This window comes from Pseudophryne corroboree, chromosome 6, assembly GCF_028390025.1.
Source record: "Pseudophryne corroboree isolate aPseCor3 chromosome 6, aPseCor3.hap2, whole genome shotgun sequence".
Classification (NCBI taxonomy): Eukaryota; Metazoa; Chordata; class Amphibia; order Anura; family Myobatrachidae; genus Pseudophryne; species Pseudophryne corroboree.
This window is the reverse complement of record NC_086449.1, coordinates 735564685-735579882: the sequence shown is the minus strand read 5'-3', so window position 1 is coordinate 735579882 and position 15198 is coordinate 735564685. Positions and strand designations below refer to the sequence as shown.

Here is a 15198-nt window from a genome sequence, read left to right as displayed (position 1 = left end):
GTCCATTGGGAAAGACCAATGGTGGACATGATGGCGTCCCGCCTCAACAAAAAACTGGACAGGTATTGCGCCAGGTCAAGAGACCCTCAGGCAATAGCTGTGGATGCTCTGGTAACACCATGGGTGTACCAGTCAGTGTATGTGTTTCCTCCTCTGCCTCTCATACCCAAGGTACTGAGAATTATACGGCAAAGGGGAGTAAAAACGATACTAGTGGCTCCGGACTGGCCAAGAAGGACTTGGTACCCGGAACTTCGGGAGATGCTCACGGAAGATCCGTGGCCTCTACCTCTAAGAAGGGATCTGCTTCAGCAGGGACCGTGTCTATTCCAAGACTTACCGCGGCTGCGTTTGACGGCATGGCGGTTGAACGCCGGATCCTAAGGGAAAAAGGCATTCCGGAAGAGGTCATCCCTACCCTGGTCAAAGCCAGGAAGGAGGTGACTGCACAACATTATCACCGCATTTGGAGAAAATATGTTGCATGGTGAGGCCAGGAAGGCCCCGACAGAGGAATTTCAACTGGGTCGATTCCTACATTTCCTGCAAACAGGATTATCTATGGGCCTCAAATTAGGGTCCATTAAGGTTCAAATTTCGGCCCTGTCGATTTTCTTCCAGAAAGAATTGGCTTCAGTTCCTGAAGTCCAGACTTTTGTAAAAGGAGTACTACATATACAGCCCCCGGTTGTGCCCCCAGTGGCACCGTGGGATCTCAATGTAGTTTTGGATTTTCTCAAATCCCATTGGTTTGAGGCACTCAAATCGGTAGATTTGAAATATCTTACATGGAAAGTAACCATGCTACTGGCCCTGGCTTCAGCCAGGAGAGTGTCGGAATTGGCGGCTTTATCGTATAAAAGCCCATATCTGATTTTCCATTCGGACAGGGCAGAATTGAGGACGCGTCCTCATTTTCTGCCTAAGGTGGTATCAGCGTTTCACCTGAACCAGCCAATTGTGGTGCCTGCGGCTACTAGCGATTTGGAGGATTCCAAGTTGCTGGACGTTGTCAGAGCATTGAAAATATATATTTCAAGGACGGCTGGAGTCAGAAAATCTGACTCGCTGTTTATACTGTATGCACCCAACAAGCTGGGTGCTCCTGCTTCTAAGCAGACGATTGCTCGTTGGATTTGTAGCACAATTCAACTGGCACATTCTGTGGCAGGCCTGCCACAGCCTAAATCTGTCAATGCCCACTCCACAAGGAAGGTGGGCTCATCTTGGGCGGCTGCCCGAGGGGTCTCGGCATTACAACTCTGCCGAGCAGCTACGTGGTCAGGGGAGAACACGTTTGTAAAATTCTACAAATTTGATAGTATACCCTGGCTAAGGAGGACCTGGAGTTCTCTCATTCGGTGCTGCAGAGTCATCCGCACTCTCCCGCCCGTTTGGGAGCTTTGGTATAATCCCCATGGTCCTGACGGAGTCCCCAGCATCCACTAGGACGTCAGAGAAAATAAGAATTTACTCACCGGTAATTCTATTTCTCGTAGTCCGTAGTGGATGCTGGGCGCCCATCCCAAGTGCGGATTGTCTGCAATACTTGTACATAGTTATTGTTACAAAAAAATCGGGTTGTTTATTGTTGTGAGCCATCTTTTCAGAGGCTCCTACGTTATCATACTGTTAACTGGGTTCAGATCACAAGTTGTACGGTGTGATTGGTGTGGCTGGTATGAGTCTTACCCGGGATTCAAAATCCTTCCTTATTGTGTACGCTCGTCCGGGCACAGTATCCTAACTGAGGCTTGGAGGAGGGTCATAGGGGGAGGAGCCAGTACACACCACCTAGTGGTCAAACTTTTAAATTTTGTGCCCTGTCTCCTGCGGAGCCGCTATTCCCCATGGTCCTGACGGAGTCCCCAGCATCCACTACGGACTACGAGAAATAGAATTACCGGTGAGTAAATTCTTATTTTTTCCCACCTGAAACCAGGATTGGGACTGGGATTAAGGCTGTGATTGGCCCTGAGGCTGAACTTTGCTTCCTTCTGAAACTATTTTGCCAATTTCCCATGACATTTCTTTCTCTTTGTTCACTTTAACTACTCCACCCCTAGTAATTCCCATTTCTGAACTACTACCTTCCTCAAAATTCATGCAACCCCTGTTATGATTTGCCATGGGGCAACGACTGTAGGGATGTCCCATCTCCCCACAAAGGTTACATTTCACCTTATTACATGTTCTAGATGTATAAGAAAAAGAGAGATGGCTGCGCTGGATTTCAGAAATAAATATTAGTAACAGTAGAGAGAGCCAACGTAACAATAAATAATATCGTATTTTATTTAAAAGATTGTGGGATGATGCATTTAAAACAAATGATAAACATGAAGGAAATTGCTCAGTTCATTATCTCACAATAACGGCACAATTGAAACATGTGTAATGGGACAACTGTATTGTGAGTGCTCATTTGCGCTCGCCACGCTGGCGGTATGCTGGCGGTCGGGCTCCCGGCGCCGGTATGCTGGTCGCTGGGAGCCCAGCCGCCGGCATGCCATACTACACCCGTAAAAGACAATACCCTGGCTGTCGGGTTCCCGGTGTCGGTCTCATGATATCCAGGATCCCGACTGCCGGGATTCCATACTGATCCCCTATAAAAGGCCTAGTTGGGTGTGGCTCATAAGCCAACCCTTGTATAGATGTTACAAAAATGTCTGTCATTCGTGCAGACATCGGCTTTAGGTCTACCTCTGAATCAGGTCCTAAGGCCCTCCTGGCTGCAGGAAATGATTTTGGGGACTAGATGCAGCACATAGGCTGCCAGATGGACAATAATGATATAAGGGAAAAAATGAAATGGAACACAAACATGTAATCAGTACAGGTAAATACTGGGGTGCACTAACTATAGAAGATCTACAATGTCTAGGTATACAGTCACTAGGTCGACATGCATTAGGTCGACACTTACAAAAAGTCAACATGTATTAGGTCAACACTGACAAAAGGTCGACATGTACAAAATGTTGACACGTGAAAATGTTGACATGTGAAATGGTCAACACATTTATTTTTTTGGTGTCGTTTTCACCGTCAGAGCACAGGGAACACCGACTAGTGTACTGCATCCCCTTGCATGGCTCGCAGGTTACTATTTACAATTGTAGTCCACGTAGATGATAAAGTATGAAGAAGATGAAAAAAATGTAAAAATGACTCAAAGTATGCATGTATATATGTATATTTGTTCTTGATAGACTCTTACATGCCTTGATGGATCTGGACCAAACTTGTTTTACACATACCCTTCATTATCCAACTTAAAATACTGGCAGGGCCTCAAGTAAAAAAAAATCCACCCCATGCCCCAATCATGAAAATGCATTGGTCTGTCTGTCCTTGTGAGGTCATGCTGTGATGTCATAATAGCAGCAGGGGCGGATTGGCCCACCAGGACACCATGACAGATTCCGATGGGTTAGTCCCATATCCCCCTCAGCCAGGCCGATTCACACTCAGGCTGGGCAGGCTCACTCTGCTTCCAGTACTTGTGGTTCATTGGAATGCAATCCGGAAGTTAGGCTAGCGGGCACTTCCAGGTGCCACTAGCCGTGATGAAAAGTGGTGAAGCTTTTCTACCAATGGGGGACCTTGAGAAAGTTAACCAGCCCAGCAGCATCCTCTCCCTGGCCCCGGCCAAAGGTCTCTTTAATGAGCCCGGCCCGGGAGCAGCAGCATAGCGATGGTCGGAGCCGGGTTCACTACACCCGCTGCCACCCCAGCTCCCGCACTCTCACTGAACTGGCCAGAGCGGCGACTGAGCACTGAAGGGGACCCGGCAGAGGTTATTTTTAATTACATTATTTGCATTATCATGATGGTGTAAGGGTTAGGGCATCCCCGGTCACAGTGTATGGTTTGGGGACTGGACAGGAGCAGGATGTACCTTGTTCTCAGGATGCCAGATGATCAGGCTGCACTCACAGCCAGCCCTGGGACAATCTCTAATGTAAAGTCCTGTAGCCCTATAGCTGCCCAATGTCTGTCCATGATGATGGGCCTATTTATGCGGTGTCTACGTGTGTAATGTGGTGGCTATGTATGTAATGTGGTGCTAGTCATATAATGCAGTGCTATACGTGTAGTGTGGTGCTATACCTGTAATGTGCTATTCGTGTTATGTGGCGCTGTTTGTGTAATGCAGTGCTATACGCGTAGTCAGGGGTGGATTGGGATCGAACACCAGCGCGGGAAATTTATGTAAGCAGCCCTGAGGGCGGAGACAGTTGAGGGGGAGGGGCCTGTCAAGAGGGCGGGTCACTCCTCAGAGGTCCTGATTCTGAGATAGACACAGTTGGGGCCTCCTTTGCTTTACGTTATGCTATTGTTTACCTGTGACTGTGGTCCTCATTCTGAGTTGATCGCTCGCTAGCTACTTTTAGCAGCCGTGCAAACGCATTGTCGCCACCCACGGGGGAGTGTATTTTTGCTTTGCAAGTGTGCGATGGCATGTGCAGCCGAGCAACACAAACACATTATGTGCAAAACAAGACCAGCCCTGTAGTACCTTATCCTGTGCGATGATTCTAGCGACGGAGGTCCCGGAATTGATGTCAGATACCTGCCCTGCAAACGCCTGGACACGCCTGCGTTTTCCCAAATACTCCCAGAAAACGGTCAGTTGCCACCCACAAAAACCCTCTTCCTGTCAATCTCCTTGCGACCGGCTGTGGGAATGGATTCATCGCTAAAAGCATTGCACAGCAACGATGCTCTTTGTACTCGTACGACGCATGTGCGCATTGCGGCGCATATGCATGCGCAGTTGTGCCTTTTTTTTACCTGATCGCAGTGCTGTGAAAATTGGCAGCAAGCGATCAACTCGGAATGGCCCCCTTTATGCTGCTACAATACCCTTCCCTGATGCACATCTGTACGTCTGAATATACAAGGACTGATATGCCCACTTTCAGTGTTTACTGACACTGCAGTCATGCCTTTAATCTACTTCTGATTTTACAGTACAGGGAGGAGGAGCACACACTACATAAAGCACAGTACAGGGAGGAGGAGCACATACTACATAAAGCACAGTACAGGGAGGAGGAGCACATACTACATAAAGCACAGTACAGGGAGGGAGTACACACAAGAAGTGACACACAGACACAGGCGACCAGCGTAGCAGAATCTGTCCCAGTGGCCAATCCGCCCCTGATTACATACATCCGCCATCGCCACCATATTACATACATAGCCACCACATTATTACATGAATAGCACCACATTATACAAATAGCACTGCATTACACGCATAGCACCACATTACATGTATAGCACCGCATTACATGTATAGCACTAGCTACTATGGGGCCCAGAGCTGAGAGGGGCCACCTTCCCTGTCACAGTTACATGTGTTATATATAGGGGTGTAGCTACCATAGGTACTGTAACTGCCTACCAGTGCAATGCCTCACCTACTGGTGTGATCTCCACCTCCTGTGACATGATCACCCTGCTGGTGCTGTGACTGCCTATCAGTGCAATGCCTCACCTACTGGTGTGATCTCCAACTCCTGTGACAGGATCCTCCTGCTGGTGCTGTGACTGCCTACCAGTACAATGCCTCACCTACTGGTGTGATCTCCACCTCCTGTGACACGATCCTTCTGCTGGTGCTGTGACTGCCTACCAGTGCAATGCCTCAGCTACTGATGTGATCTCCACCTCCTGTGACACATTCCTCCTGCTGGTGCTGTGACTGCCTACCAGTACAATGCCCCACATACTGGTGCGATCTCCAGCTCCTTTGACACAATCATCCTGTTGGTGCTGTGACTGCCTATCAGTGCAATGCCTCACCTACTGGTGTGATCTCCACCTCCTGTGACAAGATCCTCCTGCTGGTGCTGTGACTGCCTACCAGTACAATGCCCCACATACTGGTGCGATCTCCAGCTCCTTTGACACAATCATCCTGTTGGTGCTGTGACTGCCTATCAGTGCAATGCCTCACCTGCTGGTGTGATCTCCACCTCCTGTGACAGGATCCTCCTGCTGGTGATGTGACTGCCTACCAGTGTAATACCTCACCCACCGGTGTGATCTCCACCTCCTGTGACAGGATCCTCTTGCTGGTGATGTGACTGCCTACCAGTACAATGCCCCACATACTGGTGTGATCTCCACCTCCTGTGACAGGATCCTCCTGCTGGTGATGTGACTGCTTATCATGCTGCATTAGCCTTGCTTACTACCACTGTGGGTAATGCTAACAGTTTGCTTAAGCCCAATTTGTGTTGGGCCCCACTTATAGCTGACTTACTCCAACCTACATGAGGCCACTTTTCATATATTTCCAGGGCCACTTTACATTCCCAATCCACCCCTGTCTGGCATGGAAGAAATGTGAATGATAAATCAATGTAAATGTACAAGGAGGTTTTGGGGATCATTCCGAGTTGATCGCTAGCTGCCATTGTTCGCAGCACAGGGATCAGGCTAGAAATCAACATTTCTGTGCATGCGTATGCACCGCAATGCGCACGCGTGATGTACGGGTACAAAGGCTTTTGTGGTTGTGCACAGGTTCTATCGAAGTTTTCAGTCGCACTGATGACCGCAAGAAGATTGACAAGAAGGGGGCGTTTCTGGGTGTCAACTGACCATTTTCAGGGAGTGTTTGCAAAAACGCAGGTGTGTCTGAAAAAATGCAGGCGTGGCTGGGCGTTCGCTGGGCGGGTGTATGACGTCAAATCCGGACACGAATAGGCTGAAGTAATCTTAAGCGCTGAGTAGGTTCTGAGCTACTCAGAAACTGCACAAACTCTTTTTGCTAAGCGCGGCTGCACACGCGTTCGCACTTCTGCAAAGCGAAAATATACTCCCCCGTGGGCGGCGACTATGCGTTTGCACGGCTGCTAAAAACAGCTAGCGAGCTATCAACTCGGAATAACCCCCATTATCTTATACTGTGAATTTCTTACTCTGTTTCCAAGACAATTAATTAATTTAACTTGTTAATTAAGTGAAAGGAAGACATGATATTTTCCGGGAGATGTATCAAGCCGTGGAGAGAGATAAAGTTGGGTATTTGCCCAAATCAAATGAAGCTTCTAACTACAGGTATCATTTCATGTACTGTGCTAGATAAGTGACAGAAGATGATTGTGCTGTATATAAAATATATGTCTAGCTGTTATACAGCAGGCTAGGAGCACCAGCAGGACAGTAGAGTAACAACCATATCAGTAATAATTTGCGGAACCTGTGAAATTAGCATTCACTAAAGACGGGAGACTCAGTCAATGAATACATAAAACATTTTTTAGTTTATATTAAAATATAAAAAGTTTATTAAGTGGAATATTTAATTAAATAATATTTGCGAGACATCTCCAAAAACAGTTTTGGGGGCTACCCACAAATATTAACCAGCCCCTGAATGTATGTATTTGGGACTGCAATGGATATTTCAGATATCTATTGCATTCCTCCTATTGTGATCACAAAAGCAGCCACCAAAAGTTTCTATGGCAGATGGTAAACTGTGAAACTCCCCAAGCTCCAGAATGCAAAGCATTTCTGAGCTTGGCCCGGCAGCTAATGCCATTTCTAAATGTCTTTTGTAGCCTGTGGGCTACATTATGTAATAATTCCCAGGAGAAGGATCCTTGGGATCCCTCTGCATTACTGTCTGCTCTCACATACGCAGTCTGACGATTGCAGATGTGAACTAGCGCAGCCGGGGTCTAAACCCAGAAGTAAAGTGATCGCATTAGCAATTATTTTACTTCTTATACATTGCAGGGACGGGCATGAGATTGGTACTCATTATGGCATAAAAGCTACACCTCTGGACTCACAAAGAGTCATCCTTCAGCACTCAGGAGAGAAAAACCCCCTTGGGGGGAAACCTCTGGGGAACCATGGCCTCAGGATCGCCCTTCCCTCTGGGCATTAAGCGGTGTACTAATAGAGGGGTCAGTATGCTATCCCAGTGCATGGGATTCCAGTGGTTGTCATACCGATGCCGGGATCCCAGTACAGAAAAGACAGACAGGGGTGAGTAAGGGGTGTTCTCCCCTCTCCCCACCCCCCTAACCCTGCCTGTCTGTAGTCTAACCCTAACCTCCCCCCTTTGTGCCTAACCCTCAAGCAGAGGTGCCTAATCCTAACCTCCGTTCCTGCTGCCTAAACCTAACCCTCCCTTCCCCGCAGCCTAACCACTCCCGGGGGTGCCTAACCCACCCTACCCAAAGCCTAAATCTAACTTCCCCCCACCCGCAGCCTAACCCTATCCTCCCCCCACCCACAGCCTAAACCTAACCCCCGCCTGATGCCTAAACCTAATCTCCCCACCTGATGCCTAAAACTAACCCTATCCTCCCCCGCAGCCTAACCACCCACCGAAGGTCCCTAACCCACCCTACCCGCAAGCTTAACTCTATACTCCTCCCACCCGCAGCCTAACCCCTCCGCCTGATGCCTAACCCTTTCCCTCTCCCCACCCCCCTAACCTGTCTGTCCGCTGTCTAACCCTAACCTCCCCCTTTGTGCCTAACCCTCCCGTGGAGGTGCCTAAGCCTAACCTCCGTCCCTGCTACCTAAACCTAACCCTCGCTCTCCCGTAGCCTAACCACCCCCCCTCCGTCCCTGCTACCTAAACCTAACCCTCCCTTTCCCGTAGCCTAAACCCCCCCCCCTCCGTCCCTGCTGCCTAAACCTATCCCTCGCAGCCTAACCACTCCTGGGGGTGCCTAACCCTAACCCACCCTACCCGCAGCCTAACGCTAACCTCCCCCCCATGCAACCTAAACCTAACCCAGCGCCTGACGCCTAAACCTAACCCCCCTGCCTGATGCCTAAACCTAACCCTCCCTCCCCCGCAGCTTAACCACCCCCAGGGGTGCCTAACCCCCACCCTACCCGCAGCCTAACCCTAACCTCTCCCCACCCACAGCCTAAACTTAACCCCCCACCTGACGCCTAAACCTAATCCCCCCACCTAAACCTCCCTACCCCGCAGCCTAACCACCCCCGGGGGTGCGTAACCCTAAGCTCTCCCTACCCGCAGTCTAAACTTAACCCCCCCTGCCTAACGCCTAAACCTAACCATCCCACCTGATGCCTAAACCTAACCCTCCCTCCCACGCAGCCTAACCTCCCCCGTTGGTGCTTAACCCACCCTATCCGCAGCCTAACCCTAACCTCCCCCCACCTGCAGCCTAACCCTAACCCCCCACCTGATGCCTAATCCTAACCCCCCCACCTGATGCACAAACCTAACCCTCCCTCCCCCGCAGCCTAACCACCCACCTTCCCCCCGTGCCTGATTCCTAAACCTAACCCCCCTTGCCCAGCCCTAAACCTATGATCGTGGGGATTCGGGCGTCGGTATCCTTGCCCATTCGGAGTTCCAACGTCGGGATTCTGAAGAGTGTCGGGATCCCAGTGTCAGTATTCTGACTGCCGTAAACCCAACAGCCGGCATCTTTACCGCATCTCCTAATAGGTAATCCATAGGTCCCAACATTTGGAGCATGTGTCCGCAGCTCTCCTCCCAGGGCAGCTATTCAGGGATCACCCACTGCGTGTAGACGAAGAGGAAGAGATGAAAAATCATTGTTAGTGGATGAACAAGCAGAGAGACAAACTGCAAACGGGTGGTCTTCAGTATGCCGACTGACGGGATCCCGGCGCACACTATACCGGCGCCGGAATCCCGACAGCCGGCATACCGACACTTATTCTCCCTCATGGGGGTCCACGACCGCCCTGGAGGGAGAATAAAATAGTGTGGCGCGCGTAGCGCGCCACCGTGCCCGTAGCGTGGCGAGCACAGCGAGCCTGCAAGGGGCTCATTTGCGCTCGCCACACTGTCAGTAAGCCGGCGGTCGGGCTCCCGGTGCCGGTATGCTGGTCGCCGGGAGCCTGACCGCCGGCATACCATACTGAACCCCTGCAAACAGTGGTGTGGTTGTGTAGAGAGAAAAATCTCTCTATGTAAATATGTTACTCTAACTACTGAGGACATGGAAAATACCTAAAATAAGGACAATTATCCCAAAGGGCCCATTGTTTTTATACAATACACACATTGGGGGGATAAGTTATCTCTTATAGTAATAAGTGGGTACCTTCAGAAAAGAAATTTGACCAGTAAATAATAAAAGCTATAAATAGCTAACACTTAGGGGTCAATCCAATTAGGTACGAGTTACCATTGCTGCAACGTTTCAACAGCATCCAAACCTCACACCCTTTGTGGCCAGATTCAGCCTATGGGGCTACCAGAAGGTGCGGCTGTTGTAAGACAAACTCGCACCTAATTAAACTGACCCCTTAGTTGTTAAATGTGATAAAATAGTAAGTAATTGTGGGCCTGATTCAGTTGTGGTTCTTGAATCGATTGCTGCTGCAATCTTGCCGTTCACAATTGCATCGTGAGTCTGAGCAGTCATAGGCTGAGCAAGTCTCCTAGACACAGGGGGCTCTCCAGCAGCAACACAGGTCGCAGTGGGTAATTTATGCACGCACATGGAACGGCGTTTGAACGGACCTGACATGCCTGTATACAGTTAGCCACCCCCGTTACCACCTCAAGTGCTGACTTCCTGTCAATCACTCTGCAATGGGATCCTCTATGTGAGCTTGATTTAATTTTGTGCGCAGTGCAGCTTACATGCATGCACAGTGAAAAAGCATTGAGGCACTTGGTGCAACAGCAGCTCTACGTACGCATCTGAATCAGGTTCCATGAGTGGTATGGAGAAGGACTCTAGGGAAAGGACTATGGGGGTCATTCCGACCCGTTCGCACGCAGCGGTTTATCGCTGCGGTGCGAACGGGTGCATAACGCGCGTGTGCGGCGGCCGCAGTGCGCGATGTTGCCCAGCGACGGGGGTCACCGGGTTACGACGCGTCCAGAGAACAAAGCAGTCGCAGAGCGGACCGCTAAGAAGATTAACAGGAAGAAGGCGGATCTGGGCATCTCCACAGCGTTGGCGGCCGTTTTTCGGGGAGTGGATTGAAAAACACAGGCGTGTCCAGAACAACAGAGGGCGGATGTCTGATGTCAGAAGCAGCTTCAGCCTCGCAGGGATCATCGTATAGGGTAAGTATGTCCAGGGCTAGTCTAAATCTGCTTGAAATTTTTCTAGCTTAGCAGGGCTGCACAAGCAATCGCAGCCCTGCTAAGCTAAAATACACTCCCCCATAGGCGTGGACTATTGATCGCAGCAGCAGCTAAAACTTGCTGGCTGCTATCAACTTGGAATGACCACCTATGTCACCTTTATTATATGTAAAGATAGGGAAACAGTCACTTGTTACAGCTCCAATTCACATCATTTACAGTATACCATTCTGTACCATTTCATCATTTGGTTATTTTATGGGCGAGATGTATTAAGCCCTGCAGAGTGATAAAGTGGAGAGAGGTAAAGTACCAGCCAATCAGCTCCTAACTGCCATGTTACAGGCTGTGTTTGAAAAATGACAACTAGGAGCTGATTGGTTGTTAGTTTATCTCTCTCCACTTTATCACTCTCCCAGGCTTTGTACATCTGCCCCCAGTTCATTGATATACTGTAAATGTCAGCCATTTTACTATCTCCCTGATCTGCATTGTTCTTCCCCCGATCTGTATGTTCTGTATCATGCTCTCCCCACCCTTCCTGTTTTTCTATATTATAGTATGTTCTACATCTCGCAACCCCCAAAAGTGTATGTCCTTCCTCTATATGTCCAATAGAGTACGCCACAATTTCTATGTTTTTGTATTGTGCCCCCACACCATCTGTATGTGTTATACCAAGTTGCCCCCTTCTGCATGTTTTGTATTGTCTGCTCTCCCCCACCATAGACCCTATGTTTTGTACTGTGCCCTCAATACCCCCCACCACACACACAATTACACAAGTATGGTAACTTACTTCCTGCATGCTATTTTCCAGTCACTAATTCCTCTGCGACCCCTCCCGTCGTCTTCAACTGACACTTTGCAGATCTCTTTGCCGGTCACCCGACACTCTGCAAATCTCTTTGCCAGAACTTTGCCAAATGATGATCTAAATAACCAGAATTTCCTGGTCAGACATACTATGTATATAATTATACTACTACATTTTGTTATGTACTTTCATTTTTATTCATTTGCAATTTATCTATTTCAGTGGTTCTCAAACTCGGTCCTCAGGACCCCACACAGTGCATGTTTTGCAGGTAACCCAGCAAGTGCACAGGTGTATTCATTATTCACTGACACATTTTAAAAGGTCCACAGGTGGAGCAAATTATTTCACTTGTGATTCTGTGAGGAGACCTGCAAAACATGCACTGTGTGGGGTCCTGAGGACCGAGTTTAGAACCTGTGATCTATTTTATTGACTTTTTACCCAAAACCCAAAATCCTTTCTCAAAGAAACCCAAGTTATCTGCTCCAGGTCTTCCCTAGTGCTAGGACCATGTTAGTATCATACACTGGGCCTAATTTAGACCTGATCGCAGCAGCAAATTTGTTCTCTAATGGACAAAACCATGTGCACTGCAGGTGGGGCAGATGTAACATGTGCAGATAGAGTATGGTAACTTACCTCCTGCATGTTATACTCCAGTCGTTGCTACCTCTGCGACCCCTCCCGTCGTCTTCAACTGACACTTTGCAGATCTCTTTGCCGGTCACCCGACACTCTGCAAATCTCTTTGCCAGATGATCTAAGAAACACAAAAGACTATCATTAAGCATAGTACTAATTTAAGTACAATAAAATGTTCATGAGTCAACCAGTTTCCCAATTTTCCTTAAACCAAACAACATACTTTCAAAGTTATCAATATCCCATTTATCTATTTTATTAACTTTTTCATCCCAAAGCCACGATCCTGCCTCATAGAGACCCAGGTTATCTGCATCCCCTGTATGTGTGCTTATCCTCCATACTGCCCTCTTTATTTCTGTAATGCTACATTTTTATTCCTAAATATGTTGTTCCTTCCTGCACTTCTCCTATTTATGTGTCCCTGTACCTGTATTCCAGGGATGTGCGGTGAGCTAAATGGCTCAGGAGGCACTGGCTAACCCCAGAGCCAGATTTACATGCAATATATGAGCCAAAGGGTACATCTTGGCATTATACACAGGTGCAGCATTATAAACTCCTGGAAATCTGGTGAGTTTTGATTAGAGATGTGTGGAAAGGATACACAGGTGAGACTTTTTACTCCAGAGTTTGGGCTATAAAAATTAATAGAATAATGCAAAGAAGATATTTCAAACAAATTATCAGTATTTTTCACATATTTTATTCAGTCAAAACTCTGGTTTAAATGTAAGTAGGACAAGAAAAGCTCTGCCTCACCTGCCTCACCCCATCGCACGTCACTGCTGTATTCCCTGTTCTGTCTATCTTGTCTTGCCTTTCAGCAGACTATACTGCACTCTGTCTTCCTTACCCCCCTCCATTATACCCTGCTATGTAGGACTCACCTCCTCCTACCTGTATTCCTGCATGGAAACTGGAAACGTCAGCAGCTGTAGATAGAATGTTACAGGAAGAAGCATTGTGATGTCATGGGCTAGTGATGTCACAAGCTAGGTGTGATGTCACAGTAACCAGCAGCAAAGCTACAGAGTTACAGCTATCTTACATATACATTTTCTACATCAATTACAACTGGATATACATGAGCTTCTAGTTTAAAAAAAATGAGACTAGTGTAGAAAATGAAGTATAAGGCAATGTCGTATAGAGTGCCTCAGTATATAAGTAAAGGGAAAACATAAGTGACAAGAATTTATAGACTAAACCATCACTTATATTTTATAAGGAAATAAAGCTCTTCATCTAAGAGGCTGAATTAATCATTTTTGTGTGTGTGTGTGTGTGTGTGTGTGTGTGTGTGTGTGTGTGTGTGTGTGTGTGTGTGTGTGTGTGTGTGTGTATATATAGCTATATTATCCCATTAAACCAGAAAACTTACGAATTATACAGTTTCTGTGGCTGTCTGACCTCAAGTCTGCATTCACCTGGTTTAATCAGCCACAGAACCTGTGTAACCCATGAGCGTTTAAAGAGAAGAAGAAATAAGAGTTTTCTTTTTTGTGGCGCACTAGAAATGTATTATTCAATACCAGCGTATATATAAAACTATAAGGCGGGCCCACAAGGTGACATTCACAGGGAATAGGTAATGACATCCACTCGACTTGTTCACACCCGCTGGACAAGTTGGAACGAGGTTGAGTGGACAGTGAGTGTGGCTGTGCCCTGTGGCACCATGTGGCACCATTGTACCGACAGCCGGACTGCTGAGAACGGAACCAGGAGGGTACATAACTTTTTTGTTTTCATGTCATCTCATGACACTCCACCCAAAGCTACTCTTCTGGTTATCCTATCAACTAGGACAACAATGAAGGTGACTCCATAACATTTCTTCCATTGTTTTTCCATGTCACAGAAACATTGCATGTGTGTTACAGGTGACCATCCTAATCATCTCTCCTTCACGTCACAGTGATGTCATTGTTAGTGATACATTATTTGGATCAAGCATCAAAAGCAAACTTAGGTATAAGGGTCTGGCCGGCATATCACGTATTGCATGACGACCTTGTGCCTGCGCTGTACTGTATGTAGACGGAGCATTTGGATTTGCTAACGACTTACATAGACTCCATAAGAGGGAATGCCGACATAGCAAATGGTTGAATGTTAACATGTATGATCTTAAACTCCATCTATAAATGTTCTATTGCGAGACTTCCAATATGCTCAGAATATTGTTACTGTGACAGATAATTTAGTATATACTAGCTGGAGTACCAGGCGTTGCACTGGATTTTAAGAATGTCTGTTTACAAAAATAAATGTAAATAATAAACACACAGTATAAATAACATTGTAGATAGCTGAATACCCATGCTTTGGTGTGGGATGAGGATGGTAAATTAGAATGATAGTTTGTTAATTTACATTGATTGGAGATCTAGTATATAGGCATATCTTTCTGCACTCTGTGTAGTGGCCGCACCCCTTTTTGGTCCCCAATGGACCCTGCTCTTCCCACTATACAACTCTCAGTCTGTGGCTTCCTGCTGCCTCCATTCCCCTCCTCACATCATGTCACTGGCCCTGTCATCACTGAGATATCATGCATGTCCTGATATACTCTGTGCTGCTGGCCCAACCCTAGGGGTGCTAGTGGTGTGTTACCCTCACAGTGTTTGTTCCCAGA

The 15198-nt window shown here is 47.5% G+C and overlaps 1 long non-coding RNA gene across 1 annotated transcript; it reads right to left on the bottom strand.

Annotated features, from left to right (window-relative positions):
- Positions 1-9374: 9374 nt before the first annotated feature.
- On the bottom strand, positions 9375-12671 carry LOC134935643 (uncharacterized). The gene is made up of 3 exons (XR_010180305.1): positions 12555-12671; positions 11895-12029; positions 9375-9547 (listed from the first exon to the last, which is right to left on the bottom strand). It is a non-coding gene; the product is annotated as an uncharacterized LOC134935643 (long non-coding RNA).
- Positions 12672-15198: the final 2527 nt, after the last annotated feature.